This window comes from Platichthys flesus, chromosome 18, assembly GCF_949316205.1.
Source record: "Platichthys flesus chromosome 18, fPlaFle2.1, whole genome shotgun sequence".
Taxonomy (NCBI): domain Eukaryota; kingdom Metazoa; phylum Chordata; class Actinopteri; order Pleuronectiformes; family Pleuronectidae; genus Platichthys; species Platichthys flesus.
The window spans coordinates 8,531,102-8,549,377 of record NC_084962.1 but is presented as its reverse complement, the minus strand read 5'-3'; the positions used below and the strand labels follow the sequence as shown (position 1 = coordinate 8,549,377).

Sequence of the window (18,276 nt, the reverse complement as noted above, 5' to 3'; positions counted from 1 at the left end):
GAGAGGATTCAAATGTCCTAAATTAGAGGGACTCAAAAGAGGAAACCCAATTCGCGGAGCGGGCTCTTGAATCTGAAATGAAAGCCAAAGATTGACCCTCTCTCCATTCTGCTGTCCAGCTCAGAGGAGGAACCAGAGAAATGAGGGATAACCCAGCATAAGAAATGAGTAATAAAGAGAAGCTGGGGAATTTGAGGACCAGTCAGGAGGAAGGCAAGAGGAGGGCAGGGGGAGGCAGCAGGGATTACTCCAAAAATATGGGATTTCTCCCATTGCCCAAATAAGTACCTATTAAAAGAGAATCTGTGCCCTGCTGAGTTACCGATAAGGCAGCCAGGAGAAAGGAGCTGTGAAAATAGAACATGACCATATAGAGAGGGGAGCTGTAGAGAGAGGGAGCAGGAAGGGGGCAGAGGTTAAATGGTTCCCCAGAATCCGAGCTTTCCGCTGGTGTAAAACCAGAGAAGAGAGTCCCTGCTGACTGACACAGCCTAGGTGAAAATAGGCAGCTGAACTACTGCACAACAAATCACAGCTTTAGATTGGTTCCACATCCCAGTGCCTTGTTTACCACTGTTTGAAAAGGCTACTGATGAGAAACCGGAGATTTTTCATTAGGCTTTTTAAAATTCAGGCAAGAAGGCGGTGAGTTTTCAACTCCTAGACTGACAGAGAAAGTGGGAAGACAGTCTCAGAAAGAGGAAAACCTGTCTTGACAAACAAACACCCCACAGATGTTGCTCCTCTCTGACACCACTGGTCTCCATAGCAACCCTCTGGCCAGTAACAGCCTCAAGCTCGCCTGGCTGCAGTGGCGTCATGCAGACGCACGCACACAAACACCATACACATACAAACACTCACATTTCAGCCACTGAATGGGATCCCAGTGTGTATTTATAGTCACAGAGGGACTCACTAGCCCACCCAGACCAACTACCCCCTCGGGCCTTACCAGAGCACAGACACATCTCTAGTGGGAGACCAACTACCCCCATCATTAAAAGCCTCGGCCACACACACACTCACACTCCCAAACAGATCCACTAAGTCTCTCAATTCTAGTAAACAAGCCCTGTAATTGGCGATAACAGATAGCTGGGAATTATACATTAAGGCTGGTTTGTGTTGCTGCTTTCCCCCGGTACATGCAAAAAGCACTGGTTAAATATGAATAAATTTAGCCATTTTAACAATGACAAAAATACTTTTTCTCCAGAATTTTCTAGTGCATTAGAACAGTCGAGTTCGGTACAATTACGTAAAGTGGCACCAGGACACACCCTGTTAGAGAAGCAATGTGTGAAAACAGCGGATCATTTCCCACAAAGGTCAACAGATGATAATTCTCAATAATTTTCTCGACAATGCAAAAGAAAAAAAGTCCTTGTTTACAACAAAATCAAATCCATCTTTCACTAATAAAACTGCTGTTTTACTGACGATTTACACATGTTTTCGCTTGAAGCCTTTTGTACCCGGTATTATCCTAAATAATGGAGATATATCATAACCTATTGGATTGACGTGCAACAGGTGCGAGGCCTCAGTAAGGCCAGCTGGCATTGCAGAGAGATGAATACCGATGTTTCTTGTTTCGGCAGTATTACCAGGTGTGTCACGGAGATTTGAAAAGGGTCATTTGTAACATAATTCGATCTGTCAAGCTGCTCTGTTATCATTTAGGTATATGGTCCTATCCCGAAGGGAGAGAGGAAGAGGAGCAGCGAAGTGAAATGTCACCCAGGGAGCAGACATCTTTGTCCTAATCTCAAGTCTTGCACGTTGCTAAACTTGACCTTAGTGTTGTTTTACTCATTGAGTTACGCATAAATAACTCTGATTTCTGACAGTGCAGCTATGTCAGGTAGTGTCTGTTGGATTTTTCTTACCAAATTGGAAATAACAAGACCCTTATACACATTACTTTCGGAGGTATACAGTCTAGTGTATGCCTGAATCACATCAAATCACATTAACAGGGGAAAATGCTCTGTGTTATCAAGGTGACAGCGATTTGCAGTCTGAGCCAGGCAGTGACCTGATGATTACGTAAAGGACTGAAAAAGACTGTGAGCCTCCGTGCTTTAGTGTTTATATGTGGGAGGTGAATGTGAGCATTTCTTACCTGGTGACAGACAGAGGAACAGATAACTGAGGGAAGGGGAAATACTGTAGGACAGCAGCACTGGACCACTCTGAAAGAAACAAAGAAAAAAAAACATGAAGTGCAATTTGCAGATGTCCAACTAGCTGCTAACTTCATTATCTAGCTTCCTCTTGGGTTGACACACAAGATTAAGATAGATTAAGATACATTTATTTATCCCAAACACTCATGCAATGGAAGGGAAATTTAACCTCTGCTTTTAACCCATCTGGTGCAGGACACACAGAGCAGTGAGCAGCTATGTACGGCGCACAGGAGCAGGTGTTGGGGGAGTAAGGTACCTTGCTCAGGGGCACTAGACAGGGTAGGGAGAATCTTCTTGGATTTTTGGACAGATCAATCCAGGTCCATATTTTTGTTGTTTCTCCGTGGAGTCGAACCAGAGACGAACCAGAGACCTTTTCTGCCCATAGTCCAAGTTTCTGCCACTAGTCCACGTCCCTACATGAGCTTTTGCACGCACAACACACTAGTGTGTTATCACACGCTTCCACCCCGTCCTTTGTGACTCGTGCAGATTTTCAATCATTTCTCTGGCTTCTTCTTGATAAACGTTTAATAGGAAGCTGCTGCCCTTAAGAAAGGATGCCTTCGTCAGAGGGGGAGCTGTGGAAAGAGCTGTCAAATCAGACAAGCGGAACCTACTCCGCTTCTCTCTCTGCCTAAGATAGAGGTAGGTATGTCGGTGAGGTAAAGAGGGACTGCTAAAAGCACGACGTAAATGTACAGATTGGGTCAAAGGGACAGAGGGAGAGACAGTGTGGGGAGAGAAATAGGAACAAAAAGGGATAATCCTCCTCTTGGCAAGACACCTTATATTCGTATATTCACAGTTCCAAACCAAAGACAAATTCCTGAACATTTCCTGTTAGATGACTGTTCTGCTTGTGTCTCCCCGCACCTTGTCGTCACAGCTCCGTCTTGCTTTGCCGAGCGCAGAACAGGAACTGCAGCGGTAATGGTTTCTTTATACAATCACTCTGGAAGATAAACTTTGCCAGATAAGCGTGGGCGGCCCAGGATACATTTCAACAAGCAAGTGAGGAACCTGGCCGTCCTTGAGATTTTAAATACATGGGGGATTATCAAAGCTTATTAATGTTGATTTTTGTAAGCTCGATAAAAAAAATGTATCCTGTGACTGGCTCTTTTGTTCCATTGTGCAGAGGGCTTCTCATACAGAAACATCCTCTGGGCACATTTCACAGAGAACAACATGGGCGTATTAACTGTTTAACATGAACTACTATACATTACTTTAATTCAGACAGCCAATAACCAGGGGTTACCCATCTGATGACGTGTTCAGCAGCATCGAAGAGACAATATTGCAATATTTATGTAATATATTGTCATCTCATATGACTGCAAAGCAACAAACACATCCATCCAACTGCACAACAACCATGCAAAAGATGCCATCCTGGAAAAAAAATATCACTGTTACTTTTCTTTTTTTATTTACGATAACCTCTCTGCCTATTACTTCCTGTATTTCCTCAGTTGTTTAGAAAAGCTCAACTCTCTGAATCTGATAGATATCCATAAAATGGCAGTTTATGAAACACAATACAGGTGCTGAAAGGAACCCTGACAGCGTTATGCAATACAAAGGAGTGGCCCTTGATTACTAATCTGGCTATGCATAATATTATGATGAGCAGGATTATGATTGACATGACTTTAAATTGCCCCTGTAAACCACACGGGATTGCTGTGATATATATTTAGCCTCTCACAAAAAAAAATTTAATTCAAGGGGCAATTCAACAAAATAAATTATATTGAATTGATTTTAGGAGTCAATATGTCTTCAAAAGGTAATCATTAACTCAATATTGACCGTGCTACATACATTTTGCCCCTTGGGTGATTATCTGCTTTCTATTTGTATTACTTCCTCTCTCTCTGTCTCTCTCTGTCTCCCGCTCTTCAATGTGAATGGGCCTCTCTCACAGTCCCAGCTTATATGGATCAAATATTCTACAAGTCAAGTAGCTTCACTGGAAAAGAGCTGTTCACAGGCCTCTTCAGCCAGGGCAGTGGATCAGTGGGAACGCTCTGTGCCAAAAAAAGGCAAAGTCACGTTCTGTATGGAGAGATCAGTATTTATGTTATGCCTGTGGAGTAAGAATTTAGTGAGAGAGAGATAGACACACAGAATCTCCTCATGCAGGTCATAGTCTCAGCAACCTCACAGCAAAGCTCAGTCCCACTGAGAAAGTGTTGCTTTGATTTTTATTCATGTTATGCAGCAAACGACAGTGAACAATCGTGATCCATTATGAGTGGCCAACAGGCTAACTGGCTAAATGTGTTTTTCCTTCATTATGTCTCATTTGCCACCGGAGGTTATAGCAAAGATGGGCAAAGTTACGAGTAAAGTGGATATCATGCAATCAAATGGCGATAAAATGAAACATCCGATTTCTTTGAAAAAAAGTGGGTATTTCCCTGGGTTTGAACGTTTGTGCAAACATCTACGATAATCTAAGACCACAAGTCAACAAAATGTATAACATAGGTCTAGTTGGACGTCTTAATGGAGAATTGATACACATTATATCTTTGAGTGCAAGTCTTTTGCTTTTAAGTGAACAATGAGAGCCCGGAGCTACCATGGAAACTCACTGGAAGCACCTCTGCTAGCAGAGTCCACTGGCGGATACAATATATCAAACAAAGGATGGATGTACTTTATAACCCAAGATCTCTCCCCCTGCCCTTCATGTGTGTGTGTGTGTGTGTGTGTGTGTGTGTGTGTGTGCTTGTGTGTGTTTGGAGTGTGTGTATTTTTAGATGGTGCTATTCCAAGTAACATCCAGTGGCGCGATAATAATTCCTTTGATTAGGGCAACAGGTAAGAGGCTGATAATCTCACCCCTGCCTACAGGAGGATTTAAACGGTGTAAACAGTGGCAGGGCCGCCATCATCACTCAACCTGTGACAGCTCTACAGGGAAAACACACAGGGGTGCTGATTAAAAGGACAGCACCATTAATGCAGCCAACCACACACACTCACTCCCGCAGGTATTACAAGATGGGCTGTGGCAGGGGAAGTGACATTATACATGTTACCTGGAATAGCCCAGTCTAAAAATAACCCACACATGAGGGAGAAATGTGGTTATAAAACAAGTGTGGCATTGCTCAAAAGTGAAGCAGACAAAAGCTATCTGAAAATCAAAACCAAAAAATCCTATCAACCTTGTCTCAGCTCAGCTTTCCTGCTTTTCTCAACACCTCCCAGGGTATTGAGAGGAACACTCATTTTGTCCCTGGTGTTAGATAACTTCCTCTTTTATCATTCATCTCTGGGGGTCACAGTGAGGGGACATCCAATAACAGAGGAGCGTTCTAAGAAAACCCTTGCCTCTCGTTTTTCCTGCAGCTGCGTCCTACAGAGCAACTGGGCTCCTCAGAGGCTTGAGCTGGGGTCACCAGATTGGAAAAGCGATTCTGAGGCCAAAGAAGTGAAACAGCTAGACCTAAAAATAAATTATCTTCAATCCGCGTCTCAAGCTCACAAAATAACATTTTCATGCCTCTTTACATAAACAGCAGTGTAAAAATGTCACGTCATGGGGGCGATTTCATCTCATAATCATGTCTGTGAGGTTGCTAGGTAATCACTTAAGACTCCAAGAAGTTAGAGGCTGTTTTCAGTTCAGTGACAATCAATTCTTTTTTAGGACTTTGGAAAGTAAGAGAATATTTGATGTCAACCAAAATCTGTGGCAGCTTAAAAAAGTAAATTAAACTTTCTCTGACCCCCTCCTTCTATGTACAGTTAACATTCATGAAGGGGCTCAGAATGATGAATTAGGTATTGAGCTTCAATATGAAGGATTGTGAAATAATTGAAATTACTCATAAACCCAGAATGTGACGCAACTCTGCTTTTGTTTCGGTTTCCTTTTCATTTCTACATCTTTATTTCAACAATGTAAAAAGTGCTGTGAACGGAGAGAGAGATATTAGTGTGTTTGTGTGTGGAAATAGAGGAACTGTTGATCACCTAACATATCTGAATCTATCTTTCCCCATGTGTAAATGCAAGTGGCCATGATAGAATGCTTTCTAATTTAATATTGTGTATTCAAGATACACTACTACAAAACAACCAAAAGAAGAGTACTGCCATTAACTGAATGAATGAGTTGAAACAACACTCTCTTACTGTGTTCTTAGTACAACATGGATGAAATCGAACTGGGAGGTGAGCAGAGAGAAGCCGAGAACGCTGGAGGAGTAGAGGGAGGCACTCAGACAAAGAGAGACATGCACATGCACCAAAACATTTCAATTACACTCTGACTTTTCTGTGTTTTTTTTTTCCTTTCTGTATGATGCTGTCAGGAGGCAGCTCCCCTAGGGCCAAAATAAGCGAGAGACAGCCAGAGAGAGTGAAAATCCAGACAGAGAGAGAAAGGTGAGAGGGAGATTGTTTCTACTTGATGAGTCAGACAGAGAAAAGCTCTGCTTCACTGCCCTAAAGAGTGATTGACGACTGTGTTTCAAAGGACGACTGGTTCTCTCTGCATGGACACACAGTACTTCTCCTCTTGGATCTTTATGCCGGATAATTACTAGATCACATGTTATTTAGTGCAAGATCCAAGGACACTAACTGTAGTTATATGGTCTTTACCACCAATGATGGCAAAGTATTCATACTCATACTGACAATAGCTATTATACAGCACATTAAGTGCTGATATGGCCTTGAACACTATAAGAAGTGACACATTTGCGGCATCTTAAATGTAATTTTAGCCATTGTAGGGTCTCTTGTGCAATAATATTTGATGGTCAGATGGTCGTGATGAGGATGCTACCCCCCATTCGTTTTCCAGGTTTGAGTCAGTCACTGTTGAGCAGAACTGAGTTTTGGCATGAGTCACGTAGTAGGGCATGTCTTCTCAGAGTGAGGAAATCCTAAGGATGTATGTTGCATGGGGTTTATAGAACTTGAGTAGAGGAAGGTTGTTGTACTGAGCTTGTCATCGCTTTGCAGCTAAATGATTTTGTGTTGAAGCTGGCAAGCAGATCAGCTGATTCCACCTTTTATTGCCTAACAAATATGTTCAATTCGTTTTGTTAGCTTTTCATGTTCCGCCACCCCTCTCACCAAAGGCCTGAAGGAGTTTTGCTTATGCAGCATTATATTCAAATGTCATAACAAGTTTCTCCTCTTGCAAAATAGAACAATGCAGTTGTATAGCTCCAGTGACAGCAGCTTTAAATTAGCTTAAAATTATTCCACATTAGAAAGTGGAGACCTGAGGTGCAGGACGGGACATTAACGCTTCACCTTCTGCTCTGAGAGGAGCTTAGGGATGTCCAACATGAAAGCCAAATCACACAGCTACTTGCCATCACATTCATTATACATGCATAATTTGCCTTTTTTCAACTATACCACTATAAACACCAAATCTAATGTTATTGTTCATGTAAGAGTCTATCATTCCTACACTGGTTTCAAACTGCCTATGCACTGCACAGAAGCTTCACCGGACACAAGGGCTGCATGTATTTAAGCGTTGCTATTTTAAATTTTACCCCATTGGTATCAGCAATTTCCTGTTCACTCTCCCACAGCCATATCAGATATGTATTAAATTACTGCTAATGCAAACCAAACCTTTCCGACTGCTGCTAGTGTACATTCAAATTATTCATCTGGCAAAGCACGTAGTGGCTTTCATTCCACAGAAGTCGCTGACAGAGCCGTGTATGTGGTTGGCTAGCACAGGGTCTTTTGGGGGATTTTGAATCTGCCATTATTTTATTTGTGAAAGTGAGTAGCTTACAGTGGCAGCAGCTTCTTGTTCCATTAAACAGAAGAGTGGCAGGCTGTACCTCCAGCTCATTACACCATGTGCAGTATTGAATCAGATCCCAGTCGTAATTATGTCTGACTCCCTGCTTTATTAATACAACATGAGTTTGCCTGCCTACACTGTAAACAATTGCTTTTCAGCTGGATTTCTGACAAAGCAGCTGCTCAGTGAGAATTTGCATATTAAACCCCGGATCATGATAACTGCTGCTGCAAAACTGCAACGATTACAAGCTATTTTAAGTTACAGTCTAATGCTTGGTTGTCATGGTCTGATTCATTTCTTTATCCATAAAACAAATAAAACATTGATATGCTCTGATTGCAGGTTTGACCTTTAAAATATCTCTTGAAAGGTTTGCAACAAAAGGGACTTGCAGGCTTTTTCCAACATGTCGCTACTTGTCAACGGCAAAAGACCCAGCAGGTTCTGAAGTGTGTTGCTTCACAATAAAACACGTTTTGTAAGGTCCCTTCCTAAACTCTTGCATCAGTGGAGTGTGTATGCAAAATGATCGAGTCAGTTTTAACTGAGCCCGGAAACTTCATACTGTGACATGATAAACGTCCACTTTGTGAAATACATAGCAGTTGTTATGTTTGATGAGTCAATTTTTTTTTCTGATCTTGAAAAGTCTGATGGGATTGCTCAAGACACACATTCTAGTGAGTTACACTATATATATATCATATAATTCTCACATAGCAGATAAAGTCACTGGGAAATAAAAACTTTTTACCCTAATAATTGCTCGGATTGGTTAAGTGCTGCTTGGAAAAACTGTTTATACTATACATGCTATACCCAGTCTTAGACTCCCAGTAGCTTGGATTACAGCCGCGCGCCACCATTCATAATAATGTCTCACAGCATTTGCCAAAAGAACGTTTACAACTCTCGTATTATGTGCTTTGATTCTGACACTTTTCTAAACTTTACATTACTTACAGCAGTTTGTTATGATATCCATCGAAGGGATTTATGTGCCCAGTCCAGAGGTTTGTTTAAATGTCATGCGAGAAGCGTCTGATGAGAAATCGCCAGGGGCCTTTGACAAATATCTGGCACTGATCAGAAATCCATGTGAGGGAACTGTTTGCCCACTGCACTGTGTTGTTTACACTCGGCCTAAAATGTGTTTGTTTCTCTCCATCCGGGAGTTCAGGGAGTTTTTTTTTGATTTTATGAGAAAACCCACGAGCGCGGTCGGAGAAGAAACGCCATTAAAATCCACTTTGTGTCTAAACATACAAAGGCTGTTCCAGAGACATCTGCATAGAGCCAGACAATCCCTCACAGCCATTAAATCATGCAAGTCAAAAATAAAACGGGAACAATTGTGTGTAGTCTGTAAACAGCAATTCAACTTAGTTGAGCAGGATAAGTGATAAGTTCAGCAGCTGAACATTACATAATTGCTTGAACTTTTTATCTCATACAGTCGTGGGCTGATTAAAGATGCTCTTCTGGCACGTACTGTACACACACACAAACACACACACACAGACACACACTAACATCTCTCTCTCCTTTCCCAGGCAGACAAGAGCAGTCCTGTAGAAAAGGGAGAAGCAGCATTCTTGCTGTTTATCTAGTCATCTGATATGGCCAGCGAGTCATGTGTTGGAGCCATGTTAGAGGCTCAGCAGCATGCTTTAGGCTAATCCTAACCCTAGTCCAGTGTATTCTGCTGTTTTCTTTGATACAAACAAGCTGTGTCATCCTCCAGATCACATTCATTTAAAAAAAAACAAAAAATATGGTCACCACTGGAAATATCTTCTTTGCAAGACATCTTTGCATTTGAGACATTGGAAGCTCCTCGGTTTTATATTCCAAATATGGGTAAATTATTTTATATGTATATATATATATATGAAACTGAAATGTAGAACTCTTCTTTTGTATTGAGGCCATTATTACGGAAAACAAGAACCTGCTTTGCATTCTTTTTGTTCAAACAATAGGTTTCAGTCAATAAACTGACAAATGCGGAATTCAATCGATTGCTAAGAGTCCCCAAAGGTTTCGGAATATTCCCCCCCCCCCCCCCAACATATTGACAGTGTGATAAATGCAGTCATTATTTTGCTGACTTCAATCATCCTCGTCAGTGGAATGAAGAACAGAAAAAAAGAGAAAAGCCTTATTCTCTCGATTACTGGGCGGGCTGGGTGTATTAATAGCTATCCAGGGGAGGATGGTACAAAATCAAGCTTTGCATTCTGGAGCGAAGGTCGACAGTTTAATTGGAAGTGCAAATTGCGTTCACGTGTATCCCCACAGTGGATTGAGCCATGGGTAAAGTGAACGTGCACACGGAGAATGTGTGTGAGAAGGGGCGGGGGGGGGGGGGTTTGGAAGAATGAAAGAGTGCACGTGGTTAGTCGAGCTACAGAACTATCTTCACTTTGGTGTTTTTACCTCCTTTAAGCCTCATTCACACAGACCGGGATGTCCCACTGCCTGCTACCGAGGCAGCTAAGCTAATGCTGCCAATTTTTGGTTAAGAACGAGTAAATATTGACGTGATGACTGAAGCTCCCATCTGCTGGTGTGAGAGAAAGCGGCTCCCTCGCTTTCTGTCTGTTTTGCTTACGCTCTCCATTTCTCCCTCTGTTTGTGTGTGTGTGTGTTTGAGTGTTGCCCGAGTCTGCAGAGAATACCCCTGTCATTAGATTCAGCCTCCAGCCACACTTACCCTTGGAGTGGAGACCAACTCACTCATCACTGATGTCTGATTTTCTTCCAGCAGCAAACGGCACCAGTCGTATTTATCCATAACATGTGGAGCGGTCGGGGTCGAGGTTCGGGTTTTGATCAGCTGTGCTGCGTTAGAAGCCGAGACTGACGGAGCAGAGCTGAGAGGTTTAACGGTGCAGAGCAGAGGGCAACACTGGAAAGACCTGAGCCTCTTAGCTGCGTCTGCACCTAGAGCTGCAAATCCATAATGATAAGTAGAGCCCTTCTATTACGATTTGGTGCTATATAAATAAAATACCTTGCTTGACTGGAGCCAGACCAATTTTGTTGGTCTGCTGATTTAATCACCTGATATTGTCTTTCAAATATCTCGTTATCGGCATTCGTGCTGCTGTGAAAATTTTTTTTTATGAAATTAAAATGCTAAAAAGATACCTTGAATAATTTGGAAATGGGTGTTGTCATACTGTTTAACCAGCAGATCCTGTTCCGACACTGTTACAGTACATGGAGCAGATCACAGCGAACAGTGGTGCAATGTGAAGCTGTGTCTTCATAATAAGCTGCTGACTGGTTTGTGATATACATTATTGGAATCAATCTGGGTAAGATATCTGTGGGTTTCAAGTTATGAAACAGGTTAAAAAACATATTTATATTAATTCATAAGGGCAGGTAGAGCTAATGTGAACTAATGTTTTTAGGAAACACATTAACTGCTTCAGGAGCATTTGACAGATACTTTTCTAAGACCACACTTTAACCACTAAAGAGGGAGAACAAGCATGTAGCGTGTGTTTGATCACGGGTAACTTGTTGGGTCACTGGACATATGTTAACAGGTCTGGATTTGAGATCAAGGTAAGGTCCAGTCTTCGGAGTTCTCCGGGTGTGGGTTTGAAAAAATAGACCCATTACAATATGACCAGCTATCTTGCTATTCATATCATATATCAATGTTTTTTGGGGGGGGAAATTGAGGGGGGTAAATTGACTGTATTTATATAATGCCTTTCTGAACTTATTGACTACTCAAAGCACCGTGCAGCACAAGTCCCATTCAGCCATTCACACAGAACTACTATATCAATCAAATGGCATTTAAATACTGCCAGCACATCCACCAGCGGCAATTAGGGGTTCAGCATCTCGCCCAAGGCCAGAAGTGGATGAACAGCTCTTTCTCCTAATTCAAAGCCATTCCCTAAAGTTGGCATCCGCCGCAAATCTTAAAAAGAGTAGTAAACATTATACTGAGTCCATTAATGATGCTTGAGCAGATGTAGACATTGGTACTTTTTTAAATCACCTGTAGGGTGGTGCTTGAATCTACATTCCCGATAATTGAATTGCACAAAAACTCAGTCATGTACGATACAATGATTGAAAAAATGTCTTACTTTTTAATTTGAAAAAACAAGCCCCTTCGGGACATTCGGATGAGCATGAAACAGTTTTACCATATAGGAGCAGCCATTCAAATCCCGACCGCAACATTCTAAAATGCAGGTCCTTTAAAAGTGACACCAACTCTGCCTGCATGCAGCCCCAAGTAACTGTCACATCCATATTTTCAATGAATGTCAAGGTCTGAAAATGCGGCTGAAGGCCGAACAGTGTATCAGGGGGCTGGACACAGACATTTGCAATGGGAATTGATTTAGGTAGGTGTTGACTCTGCTGCTATTGCTGCCGGTACAGACAGTGTACGACTGCTGCTGCTTTCATTACAGCATTTGTTCTCATCGTTTAAAAGAGTCTGACAGAGATGCTCCTTCAGAGGCAACACTGAAGCAAAAGTGGATGAGCCTGATATTGCAAAGGTTGTCTGTTATCATACACCGTCCTATATGATGCTTTTCTCTTAACAAACACACATTCGAATGAAATCCAAATATTCCTGGTACTTTAAGCTCTGTTACTGCACAGTGATGTACAAGCTGGGTATAATAATCTGTTAAAATATGCACAGCAGCAGGAGCAAGCTGCACTATCCCTGCTGTACTGAATACATATAGAAATTAAATGAGCCATGATCACAAAAAAAAAAGGAGAAACTATACATGAACCATGTCCGTTGCACATCATTGTCCCCCTCATTGACTATCCAGAGGCAAACCTCTCTTATATCTATGTTATTATGCAGCCACATTATGCAGTAGAGAATTCTAAGCGAGGAAAGATTATATTGTTTAAAATCACAAAAAGAGATGAGCCCGCCATTGAAGACTTGATCAGAATCAATGAGCCTGGAAAATAATGTAAACTTATACTCTGCACTTATTACAAACTGACGAGTCCTGTGTTATCTGGACTTTAGCGACAGCCCCCAAAAAAGGGCAAAAATAAACCTGTGTTTTTCCCTCTGAAAATTCTTATTTTTCCCATAGTGACTTGACCTCTGCTGCTGTACTGACGCTTGAGTTCACCTTTCACAAATAATTTTGCATAATTCCAATAAATCGTGTTTTCTGTGTGACACTTGCATGTTCTGTTCTCCCCGTGTCTGTGTGGGTTTTCTCTGGGGACCTTCCTCCCACAGTCCAAAGACCACAGGTTTGAGGTATGGGTTAATTGGAGACTCAGTAGGTGTAAACCTGTTCAGTGTGTACCCAGCCTCTCGCCCAATGTCGGCTCTTATTGCCTTCTGCTCCCCCCGTGACCCTCAAGAGGCAAAAAGCAGTATTGATAATGGATGAATGTTAATGATCTTTCTGTGTTAACACTTGCAAGTTAGCTGTTTGTAGAATTCAAGCTACTGAAATAGATTAGTGTTAAGCTTTCTAAAATAATTTCTGTTGAACATCGGAACCATTGCTCAACCCCGAAAATAACATAGCATTATAACTAAATATACATTTCCTATATTTAGGCAAACATAATATAGGGATAAACAAAAAGCATAAGTCCCTCCTCTGTAATATTAAAGCTTAAAGCATACATCAATTAATCAGGCCCGGGCCGACCAACATCCTTCATGCTACACATGACATCATTAATACAGATTACATCTTTAATGCAGAACATATTATAGAGAGCAATCACCTCTCAGCCGCATTACAGTTTCTAGGTTGGCAGGAGGGAGCACACGGCTGCAGCAGCCACGCAACCTGCTTATCAGTGAGTGATGTCTGGCCACGGACGGGAGAGCACTGCAAATCAGTCTTGTTTGAGAGATACAGTGAAAAATTAGGGCCACTTGCTTTCATCATTCAGCGCAAATCCAATAAAATGTCTCTCGGCCGCAGCTCTCGATGCAGCTCGTTTTACAAATGCAGAATGCTTTGCGGGGAAACGCATTTGTATTCTCTAATGAGGGAGACGGGACAACAAAAAGGCAGAAATAAGAGTCGAGTCGATTTCTGTGGTAAAGCCAACATGGCAGGAAATACCCCTTATCACTCCTCGCCTTCCTGTTGGTTTTGTTGTTTAGTTTCCCTCTGGGGTTTTCTTGTGCTTTCAGAAGCACATGAGATTACAAACCGAGACATCCCAATTACATAAATTGTCAGGTAGGCCTACAGGGAGGAGGAGGCCATATGTTTCATGGACATTATGCATACACTTTATTTAATTGACCTAATGCAGATTAGTCCATTAATATGCAATCACGAACCGGCTGCTCCGTAAACTAATATTGAAAAGGTTATTGTGAAAGCCTTTCACCAGTTGCTACCAGGTGGTTACTATCTGACAATTCTATCATGGACTGATACAAAATAAGATAAGACAGAGAAAGCTGTATTGCAGCAGAGAAAAAAAAGACTCACCAGTTCAGCATCAATAACACTCAGCGGGAGAAGCTCATGTCTTGGCCTGCAGAGACAAAAAAGGACATACTTTAGGAAGGAGGGAGAATTCCATAAATCACAGGAGACCTCAATGTGGACTTATTTGGCTGAGGTCTGAAAACCTGTTCCGTGCAGTGGGAAGGACGGGACCTGAGAGAGAACCGCTCACAGAGGCGAGCACATACCACATCCCTTTAACGCCGCTGCTAAGGAAAACACCAAGTAAATCATGATATTGACAAACAAGGCTTAGAGCTTGTCAGATTTTAACGATGGGATAGCGACAGGGTTGTGATCCAACACGTTTTTCTTTAACATGCTGCCATAAGACTGGGTCTGTCAATCCTAGTGCCAGTCTGCTCACCTGTCGGCCGATCAATCCATCCGACTGTGCGCGCTAGATCTCACTGTGAGGGCTTCAGAAACATCCAGGAGGATGACTGACAGCTTAGTCAAGGGAGTCGCGTGTGAAAAGAACAATACCTGCTGTGATAAAAAACCTGCTAGACCACGTCGAAACAACACGGACAGAAGAGGAGATAGTCGAGCTAATATAGACCAAACATCTAATAAAAAGGAAAAAAAAAGCAACATGAGATAAATAGAGAGGAAACAAGCGGCCGAGCAAGCAAGCCTTTAAAAAAAGAGAAAAACAAGAAATTGAGATGTACATTAAACTGGCAGGCGGTGGGATGGATTCCAACTCAAGTCCCACCAGAGGAAACCTCCGACCTTCGAGCAACTCAATACGATGTTGGCAAGGACGCCAGTGTGAAAACATGCAAACTGAGAAGAACTGATTTTTTTTCGACACTTTCATTTGCCGTTTGGATCAAACCCTTCAGCTACAACGGTGCTTAGCACAACTTCCAGAATCCCAGAAGACAACCCTGGGAAAAGTGTGCACCTCGACAGACACGTCTCATATCCTCATCGCACAAATATCCGTGGCTGCAGCACAGTCACCTTTGTAAACATTGAAAATGTAAAAAAGAAGCTGCGGATCTAGGCTTGACATGTGTGGGGCCACGACTTTGAAATGTTGTTTTGCTTTCCTCTTCTTCTATAATGTGTTTTTTTTCCACGTGTCACAATCTACAGTTTTGTTGTGACTCAGAGCACATATGTTGTTAATCTGTCAGTTTAAATGTACATAAATATTGAAAAACACGTTCTGATTCTAACACTTCCTCCATCCAAATTTGTACAGCAAATTAAATTGCGGCCCTCGCCACCTTCTTTGAAAAAAAAAACACATGCTGCACATTTCAAGCAGGACACAAAATGACAATTTGACTCAAAAAGAGCAAAACAACAACCAATCTGCAAATTCTCCAAAAACATTATGTGGTGATACCAGGGAGAACATGAGGCCCTTACATTTTGTAATGGTGGTTTTCCAGCACGATAATGAAGCATTATCATTAAAGCAATAATCGTGCTGTCATCATATTACCAAGTACAGCAGGACGGCGCTGCCCTTTGCAAGACCTACTGAACAGAACCAATCATTTCTGACGACCGAGTTCACCAAAGACAAAACACTACACAATGTCCTCTGCTCCGAACAAAAACAACACACAAAAAAACACCTGCACACCCACAGCCTGTAAGCTTCTTAGTACACAACTCTATTCATCCACAAAGCCTCCCAGTCCGGGTCTAAGCCACAGGTAAGGGATTGGGATTGTGTGAGGGAGGGTGACGTTTGACTGTAATCACCACTGAAACGTTTACGTGGCTGTGTCAATACGCCGATGCAGAGTTTCTTTTGTGATCCGAGGGCAAAGTGTGAGCGGAGCCGTGGGAGACTAGACGACCTTCTGTAATTTGACAATAACACCCACTGTAACACTCCATGAAACAAAAAGTCTGAGATAAGATCAAGTGGCCAAACAGTGTTTACAGCACTGTGTCACACCTGTGGGGCTGTTTCTACAAGATGAATACTTCCTCTGCAAACACGGCCCACGCCTCCCGATGCAGAAGTGGACAGAGGACGTCCGTGTGAGCAGAAGAGTCCTCGAGCAACAAGTTTGTTCATTTACACCCAAGCGAAACCCTGCACCAGACAACGTGTTATGGGCTGTGTGGACTGCAAACAAGCCGACGGGTTATTCCTGAACAAACACCAGGCTCACTCTGTGCCTCCCGGGTGTATGTGATAAAACAGGTTATGAAAATAGAAACCTGCTGTCTGAATCGAGAATGTCTTTTTCCAACCTGCATCAAATAGACATCTTCCGCTGTAGAAAAAAACGGATGCAGACAGCAATCTGACATTGATTGAACCTAAAACTCTGTGTCACGGTATCAGCAACGGAATCTTATCCCCGGCATCTACTTTCCACTCACTCATTTGATGCCTATGAAGAGAATAGGCTGAAAATATACATAGTTTTGACAGATAGAGCAAGAAAAAACTGATTTTATTATGTTACATATGGAACATCTTATTAAAATCGCACTGCTCCCTGATGTCACAATGGAGACGCATTGAAATAGACAGACAATAAGCCTCGTTTGAGTCAGAAAGCAGCTCTTGTGTGTTTGCCCTGCCAGTGGATCCATGACACCTTGCAGAGTGGGATGAATGCATGGCAGCTGCAGCTCCCACAGTCTGGGGACGCAACATATTCAATTAACCTCGCAGGAAAGACCCTCGTTAGTCCGCACATGTGTTTAATATATAAATAGATACAGAACAGTGCAGCGGACCGTGATATCAACACGAGCCCGGAAACAGCCGCCCCCGCGTCGGTAATAAGTCCGTTGACTTTTATGGCCCCTGCGCTGTCACCGTGTGCCTGTCACAGCGGCCGGGGCTGCCTCTCGCTCTGTCCCGCTGCAGCTAGCTCCGGAGACTAGCCTCCCTCCCCCCGGCAGCCGCTGGAAACATCCAGCAACCAACAACTCCCCTCCCCTCCCTCCCACCTGCACCCTGCAAGTTCTCGAGCCGCGTGTGTCGCGTCTTTACCTGCCAGAGAGGAGGAGAGGAGCCGCGGCGCCGCCGGAGAGTATACACCGAAGCCCCCGCTACCAGGCTGCTAAAGGTCCGCTCGGTTTGAACGCGTCCGGGCTAGCTAGCTAGCGACACACTGCTCGAGAGCGCGCGCGCGTGTATGTGTGTGTGTGTGTGTGTATGTGTGTGTGTGTGTGTGTGTGTTGTGATGGAAGCAGCTTTAACGTGATGGAGTTTAAGCGCCTGTTTCCCCTAGCATCCCCCAGTTTGACTGACAGCGCCACGTAGCCCTGCGTTAAAGTGAGCCCCCTACCCCGCAGCATCACAAATTATCAATACGAACAGGACGCGATCAGGGTCAGTGTGTGTCTGTGTGTGTGTTTCTTACGTGATGTCGCTGCAGCAGGAGCTTTAATCCGGCGGCGGTGAGCGAGGAATGATGCTGTGCAGAGTCCGGCTCGGGACTTTCTCTCTCCCTCTCTCTCCCTCCCTCTTTCTCTATCTCTCTGTGTGTGTGTGTGTGTGTGTGTGTGTGAACCTCTCTCTACCACAGTGTCTTCCCTCCAGCTGCTGCTCTGTCCCGTCTCCACCCTCCCTCACTCCCCCCGCTGCTCTTGTACCACACTCGCCCTCCAGTGGAGAGAGAGAGGGAGCGGCCCTGATACTGCTGCCTGTGGTGCTTTGATTGGGAACACCCCCCCCCCCCCGTCTGCCTCCCGCCCTCCCTCCCTCCGCACCCACCACACAAAAACGTGCGCGCGTGCACAACAGGCGCGCGTGCTCGCAGGGGAGTGAATGAGC

General features: G+C 43.3%; 1 protein-coding gene across 3 annotated transcripts in view; it reads right to left on the bottom strand.

Annotated features, from left to right (window-relative positions):
• The window catches only part of LOC133973333 (1-phosphatidylinositol 4,5-bisphosphate phosphodiesterase beta-4-like), a 64,464-nt gene extending 46,451 nt beyond the window's left edge, over nt 1–18,013 (bottom strand). For 2 of the 3 annotated variants that reach the window (XM_062411107.1, XM_062411109.1), the window contains exons 1-3: nt 17,864–18,013; nt 14,493–14,538; nt 2,129–2,198 (exon numbers count right to left, since the gene is read on the bottom strand). The gene's annotated coding sequence lies outside the window, so the exon portion shown is untranslated. Of the gene's footprint in view, nt 1–2,128; nt 2,199–14,492; nt 14,539–17,490; nt 17,741–17,863 lie in introns of those variants that run through there. The other variant, XM_062411108.1, reaches the window with a different exon arrangement.
• Between the last annotated feature and the right edge of the window lie 263 nt (nt 18,014–18,276).